The following is an 8,573-nucleotide window of genomic DNA, read 5'->3' on the forward strand; positions in this document are numbered from 1 at the left end:
CTACGACACGCAGGGAATACGTGGGAAGCATTATATATATATATATATATATATATATATATATATATACATGGATGAAAAAATTTATATATTGGTGCCACTGGACTCAGCCTGCATGTGGTTACACCAGGAATGAAAAGTCATCATCATCAAAAGTGAGTAGTCTCACTGAAGTACTTCTCTCTCTAAATAAATCCATATTTTCCTTGCAAATTATTGTAGTGCTACATGAAGCTGCTAGAGCACTTGGAGAAAGGGTTCTGTGATTATATATTATGCATATTATTTGCAGCTATTCTGCATCTGTCTCTGATGTTAACTCAATGACACAAAAATTGGTGAACAGCTATGAAATATGTACATTGATATTTTTTCATTCATGCTCGCCTTCTCCTGTGTGAGCGAGGTAGCGTCAAGAACAGATGACAGAGCCTTATAGGGAAAATTCCTCATTTGGCTCCTTGCCCTGTTTCTTCTTTAGGAAGGGAGGATATCCAGCCACCTGCTCCTGCCCCACTTAGTTGCCTTTTACAACATGTATGGAACATGTGGCCAGTATTATTTCTTTCCTATCCCCTTATCCTATCCCTCAAAGGCTCAGTCCTCTGTTCTTAATGCTACCTTGCTAATGCAGGAAATGGTGAATATGTATAGAAAAAATATATATTTATTTTTTTCATACTTGACTGCCAGTTTCTGTGGAAGCAAGGTAGTGCCAGGAACAGACTAAGAAAGGCCTCTTCTGCTCACATTCATTTTCTAGGTGTCATGTGTAATGTACCTTAACCTAAGCTCCTTATCCACATAAAGGTCCCCCGGACCTTTCCTTGGTTTACCCCGGCAACTTCACTTGCCTTGGTTCAGTCCATTGACGCACGTCAGCCCCTGTATACTACATTGTTCCAATTTATGCTGTCCTATGCATACCTTTCACTCTCCTGCATAATCAGGCCCTGATCACTCAAAATTGTTTTCACTCCATCCACCCATATCTAGTTTGGTATCCCTCTTCTCCTTGTTCCCTCCTTTGGACACATATATCCTCTTTGTCAACCTCTCCTGACTCATTCTTTTGATATGCTCAAACCATTTCAGTACACCACTTCATCTCTCTCAACCACACTCTTTTTATGACCACATATCTCTTATGCTTTTATTAGTTACTTGATCAAACCATTTTACACTACAGATTGCTCAAATATATAATTCAACACCTCTTCCCTCCTCCACACATCCTTGTCTATATCCCATGCCTGTTTTCCCCTACTTGTTTACCCTTTCCCATATCAGAGAGGTAGTGCCAGAAAGAGTTGAAGAAAAGGCCTCAGTCACATTTATTCTTTCTTCAACTGTCTTTTGTAATGCAATGAAACCACAGCTTCCAGTCCACAACCAGACCCAACAACCTTTCTTTGGTCTTGCACAGCTGCTTCACATGACCTAGTTCTGTACAATGTTAGCACATTGTTCCCTGTATACCACATTGCATCAGTTTCGTGCTTTTCACCCTCATGCATATTAAGGCCCCGATTGCTCAAAATCTTTTTCATTCCATCCTTCCATATGCAGTTGGTCTCCCCATTCTCCTTGTTCCCCCAAATTCTGACACCTATATCTTTGTCAGTGAAGGGGGTAAATGGGGAGGTTATAACAAGTAGTGGTGAGGTGAGAGGGGGATAGAGTGAGTATTTCAAAAGTTTGTTGAATGTGTTTGATGATAGAGTGGCAGATATAGGGTGTTTTGGTCAATGTGGTGTGCGAAGTGAGAGGGTCAGTGAGAATAATTTGATAAACAGAGAAAAGGTAGTGAAAGCTTTGTGGGAGATGAAAGCCAGCAAGGCAGTGGGTTCGGATGGTATTGCTGTGGAATTCATTAACAAAGGGGGTGACTGCGTTGTTAACTGGTTGATGAGGATATTCAGTGTATGTATGGTTCATGGTGAAGTGCCTGAGGATTGGCAAAATGCATCCATAGTGCCATTGTACAAAGGCCAAGGTGATAAAGGTGAGTGTTCAAATTACAGAGGTATAAGTTTGTTGAGTATTCCTAGGAAATTGTATGGGAAGGTATTGATTAAGAGGGTCAAGGCATGTACAGGGCATCAGGTTGGGGAAGAACAGTGTGGTTTTAGAAGTGGTAGAAGATGTGTGGATCAGGTGTTTGCTTTGAAGAATGTATGTGAGAGGTACTTAGAAAAACAGATGGGTTTGTATGTAGCATTTATGGATCTGGTGAAGGCATATAATAGAGATGCTCTGTGGAAGGTGTTAAGAGTATATGGTGAGAGAGGTAAGTTGCTAGAAGCAATGAAAAGTTTTTATTGATGTGAGGCATGTGTATGAGTAGGAAGAGAGGAGAGTGATTGGTTTCCAGTGAATGTTGATTTGCGGCAGGGTTGCATTATGTCTCCATGGTTGTTTAATTTGTTTATGTTTGGGGTTGTTAGGGAGGTGAATGCAAGAGTTTTAGAGAGAGGGGCAAGTATGCAGTCTGTTGTGGGTGAGAGGGCTTGGGAAGTGAGTCAGTTGTTGTTTGCTGATGATATCACGTTGGTGGCTGATTCAGGTGAGAAACTGCAGAAGTTGGTGACTGAGTTTGGTAGTGTGTGAAAGAACAAAGCTGAGAGTGAGTGTGAATAATAGCAAGGTTATCAGGTTCAGTAGGGTTGAGGGACAAGTCAATTGGGAGGTAAGTTTGAATGGAGAAAAACTGGGGGAAGTGAAGTGTTTTAGATATCTGGGAGTGGATTTGGCAGCGGATGGAACCATGGAAGCGAAAGTGAGTCACAGGGTGGGGGAGGGGGCAAAGGTTCTGGGAGCATTGAGGTATGTGTGGAAGGCAATTACGTTATCTCAGAAAGCAAAAATGGGTATGTTTGAAGGAATAGTGGTTCCAACAATGTTATATGGTTGTGAAGCATTGGCTATAGATAGGGTTGTGCGGAGGAGAGTGGATGTGTTGGAAATGAGATGTTTCAGGACAATATGTGGTGTGAGGTGGTTTGATCGAGTAAGTAATGAGATTGTAAGAGAGATGTGTGGTAATAAAAAGAGTGTGGTTGAGAGAGCGGAGGAGGGTGTATTGAAATGGTTTGGGCACATGGAGAGAATGAGTGGGGAAAGATTGACAAAGAGGATATATGTGTCGGAGGTGGAGGAAACGAGGAAAAGTGGAAGACCAAATTGGAGGTGGAAGAATGGAGTAAAAAAAATTTTGAGCTATCGGGGCCTGAACATACAGGAGGGTGAGAGGTGTGCAAGGAACAGAGTGAACTGGAACGATGTGGTATACCAGGGTCAACGTGCTGTCAATGGATTGAACCAGGGCATGTGAAGCATATGGGGTAAACCATGGAAAGTTTTGTGGGGCCTTGATGTGGAAAGGGAGCTGTGGTTTTGGTACATTATACATGACAGCTAGAGACTGAGCATGAACAAATGTGGCCTTTGTTGTCTTTTCCTAGCGCTACCTCGCATGCATGTGTAGGGAGGGGGTGTGCCATCTCGTGTGGTGGGGTGGTGGTGGGAATGGATGAAGGTAGCATGTATGAATATGTACTTGTGTATATACGTATATGTCTGTGTATGTATATGTATGTATACGTTGAAATGTATAGGTATGTATTTGTGCATGTGTGGGCGTTTATATATATACATGTGTTATATATATTCTAATTTTCCCACATTAGTACATGTGTATTTTTTCATATATATTCGCCATTTCCCACATTAGCGAGGTAGTGTTGAGAACAGAGGACTGAGCCTTTAAGGGAATATCCTGACTTGGCCTTCTTCTCTGTTCCTTCTTTTGGAAAATTAGATAAAAAAAACAGGAGGGGAGGATTTCCAGCCCCACTCTCCCTCCCCTTTAGTCTCCCTCCCCTTTTATGACACACAGGGATTATGTGGGAAGTATTCTTTCTCCCCTATCCCCAGGATATTATATGAATTATGTTATTGTATTTTTTATTTTACATGATCGCCGTTTCCTGCATGAGTGAGGAAGCACCAGGAAACTGACGAAAAACCACTCACCCACTCATATACACATACACATACAAAAATGCTCATACACGTACATATACAAATACAAACATTTACATATATACACATGCACATATTCATTCTTGCCTTCAATCCATTCCTGGCGCCACCCCGCCCCAGAAAACAGCATTGCCACCCCCCTGCTTCAGCAGGATAATACCAGGAGAACAGACAAAAAAGGCCACATTCATTCACACTCAGTCTCTAGCTGTCATGAGTGTGTGTCTGTGCTTAATCATACCTGTTCTTGACCATTTCTTTGTCTATCCCTGGAGCTACCTAACCGACATAGGAAATAGCAGATTTCCATAGAAAAGAATACATAAAGCTGCAAATTATGCACAAAAGTGCATTAAGAAGAGGCATTGGCTGCCAAGCATAGAAATCTGTGGCCTACCCATGGGGAACCATCCATGCAGGTGGAATTAACTTGTGGTGGGAAAGCAAATGCCTCAACCAAGGACAATAGCTCCTGAATATGCTTGCATATATAGAGGGCAATAATACTGAAAGAGTCAATCAATGGAAAGAAGCACAATCTCTTTGAGGACCTTGTTCCAAAAGATTCCATCATTTTCTTCCTGTATGAAGTGCAGCCATGAAGCTGTAGGAGCTCTATACAAGGGGTCCTGATGTATGCATCAAGGGGATGACCACAGCAAAAGTCTCTGCTTTTTCCCATCCTTACATGCATTCCTGACTTATACTGTTTCATACATTTGTCCTCATTTATCCCCTCCAAGTACTCTTCCACTCCTTTTCCGCATCACAGATGGTCTTCCTATCACACCAGCCCCTGTAACCTTACTGTTTTTCACTCTCCCTACTGTTATACACTGTCCTTGCCTTACCTTATCCCTAATACACCCCTTCATTACTTTGTTCATTCTGTGCTCTTTTTCCACAACCTGGATTCTTCACGTCTGTGATTCATCCCATGTCCATATTTTAGCTGTATTCATTTCCATTCTTACACCTCTACCCTTCATTATTCTGTTAAAGAACCCACTGACTCTTTTGCCCTGTATTTCTCTCTCCTTTATCTCTCCTTCCATATCACCAAACTTAACTAAGATAGCTCCCAAATACTTACATTCTGCCACCTCCAATTTTTCTCCCCCAATATCTATGATATAGTTTAGTACAATTCTCTCTATAGGTCTTTGCAAAACTTATTCTTTCTCTCTATATCCTTTCAAACAACATTACTTTTATTCGCAAATCATATGCCTTCGATCACCTAAGCATACACACATCATAAAGCACACTTGACAAATGCAGCTTACAAACTTAATGTTATCAAAACACTATCTGGCACTAGATTTGGCTAAGAAAAGGAATCCCTCACTAACCTTTACAAAAATGTATTGGCTTCACTTTGTTATACCATGCCTGCCTCTTCTTCAGTCCTCAAAAAACCATACCTGTATCTCTCTAATACTCTTGCATTCATCTCCCTCACCACTTGATCCCTAAGCAGGTTATATAGCCATGGTTACATCACACATCCTGATGCGGACCTATCTTCTCCGGGCACCACTCAAACTCCTCTCTTCCTACTCGCACACATGCCTTACTCTTTTGATAAAACACTTTTCACTGCTTCTAGCAGCTTTCCTTCCACACCTTATATATGCAACACCTTCCACAAAGCATCTTTATCAACCCTCTCATATGACTTTTTCCAGGTCCATGAATGCTGCCTAGAGGTCCTTTTGTTTTTCAAGTATTTGTAGCACACATTTTTCAAAGCAATTGCCTGATCCACACATGCTCTGACAGTTCCAAAGGCATATTGTTTCTCTCCAATCTGAAACTCTGTGCTTGACACTGCCCTCTCAATCACTACTCTCCCATGCAACTGCCTGGTTATTCTCGACAAACTTATACCTCTGTAATTTGAACATTCTCTCATCCCCCTTACCTTTATACAGGCATTCCACCACTCCATAGGCACCTCACCTTAGGCCATACGTACATTTAAAATCATAACTAACCATTCAACAGAACAATCACACCTTTTCTTAAGAAATTTAACTGCATTCCTTTCCACTACAGCCCTCTTGTGCTTTACTGGACTCTTCCTACTTGTGGTTCTATCGTGAGTAAGAAGGCATCTTCATCCATGCTGTATCATTGTCATTTGATCAAAAGGAATACAGTCTCATTAGGGAATTTCTCATTCCAATTGTGTCCATCTTTTCATTGCTTATATTGTAAAGAAGCCTCAAAGCTGTATCATCAGGGTACAATTCCATTAAAGAACTCACCCCAAAAGGTGTCTAACCTTTCCATATTACTGAATGAAGTGCCACCTTTAAGCTGCCTCATTTGCTCACATCTATTCTCTCGCTGTCATGTATGAAGTACCAAAACTGGCCCTCTTGTCCTCAGCCAAGCCTTACAAACATTTCCATAGTTTCCCCAAACTGCTTCACGTGCCCTGGTTCAGCCCAATGACAGCATGACACCCTTCCCTGTGTATACCGCCATTACCACTCACCCACCTGATAACTCTAGCTCCCATGGTTCCACTTGCTGCCATATCCACTTCCAGGTTTCTCAAACACTCCTTCCTCCAAGTTCTCTCCATTCAAACTCACTCCAAGTAACATGACTCTCTCCAGTACTAAACCAAATAACTTTGCTTTTATTCACATTTCATCTCCATTCTCCTTTCACACACTTTCCCAAGTTCAGGCAATAGCTTTTGCAGTTTCATACTTGAACTTGCCACTAGTGCCTTGTCATCAGTAAACAAAAACTAACTCGCTTCCCAGGACCTCCAACAAACTGCATATCTGCTGCTCTTTCAGAGACCTTTACATTCACTTCCCTCACCACCTTATCCATAAACAAAATAAACAGCCATTGTGACATCACACAATCGTAATGGCAGACCCATCCTCACCTGGAACCGCTTACCTTCCTCTTTTCCTAATTGCACTTATGCCTTACTCTTTTCATAAAAACTCTCATGCCTTTATCAGCTTTCCTCCCACATTCGTGGCACCTTCCATAGAGATTCCCATTCAACCTTATCAAGCACTCTCCTTATCCATAAATGCCACTTACAGGTCTGTCTGATTTTTAAGTATTTCTCACACACATTCTTCAAAGCAAACACCTTATCCACATGTCATCTACCTCTTCTGAAACCACAGTGATCCTCCTCCATCTAAAACTTTGCATGCCACTACCCTCTCAGACACCATTCTCCCCAACAACTTACAAGCTACACTCGACAAAGTTATACCTGTGTAGTTTGGACACTCACTCTTGTCTCCCTTGCCTTTACATAAAGAATTTCATTTTGTATCCTGTATACAATTTGTCAATAAAGGCATCTTATCTTAAACACAATATAGGCAACCCCCAATCCTCAGGCACCTCAGCATGATCCATACATACAATGAAAAACCTAACCAACCATTGAAGAACACAGTCATATCCTTTCATAAAAAATTCAGCTGTAGTCCCATCCATCCCAGCTGTTTTGTGATTTACTGCACTCTCCCTGGTTTTAGTTACACAATGAGTGAAAAGTAACTTTCAGTAAAGCTATACTACTGTCATTCCAAAAGTGTCCATAATTTCACCACTTCCAAGAGTAAAACAGCCTCCAAACTGTATCAACAAAGTATGGTTCCATCAAAGAGCTTTGCACTCCAAAGGAGTCCATCCTAAACTAACTTCTGATTGCAGCTACCTCATTTGTTTATATCTGCTTTCTGGCTGTCATGTATAATATCAAAACGAGAACCCTGTTATCCACAGCCTTGCACCTCAGAACTTTCCATGGTTTCCCCTAACTGCTTTATATTCCCTGGTCCATCCCATTGACAGCATGTCTTCTCTGTATACCATACCCCTCCAATTCATTGTTCCATGAACACTTTACACCTTTCTGCATGTTCAGGCCTCATTCGCTCAAAGCATCTTTCATCTCCAGTTTTGTCTACTCCTCCTTGTCCCCTCTACTTCTGACACATGTGCCCTTTCATTCAGCCTTTTCTCACTTTACCTCTCCATATGTCAGAACACCCTATTCAGCTCTCATCCATACTACCATACTACCACGCTTCTCTCTCTCATCACTTTTTACTTAATCTTACCTCCTCAAACATTTTTTTCCAACACATCCACCCTCTTCTGTGCTTTGTTTATCTATGGACCATGCCATGCACACAGTGCCATTGTGACTATGTTACTCTCATACATACCCAATTTTTCCCTTGCAGGCAGTGATCTATCTTTCTGCACACTCCTTACTTCACGCTGGAGCTTAACCCCCTCAGCCAACCATGACTTCCTTTTTCTTGGTTTCCTCAACAGGAATATCCACTATCAGGGATCTAGAATTCTCCAGAATCTCTTTATTCAAACTCACACTCAAACCAACTTGTCTTTCCCATGCTTAATAATTAGCCTTAATTTTATTCATATTATATCTTCAACTTTCTCCAATCATTGTCTTCCATGCTCAGACTTTAGCTTCTGCAGTTTCTTACTCAAATCTTGTCATCAGG

Source organism: Panulirus ornatus, chromosome 66, assembly GCF_036320965.1.
Source record: "Panulirus ornatus isolate Po-2019 chromosome 66, ASM3632096v1, whole genome shotgun sequence".
NCBI lineage: Eukaryota > Metazoa > Arthropoda > Malacostraca > Decapoda > Palinuridae > Panulirus > Panulirus ornatus.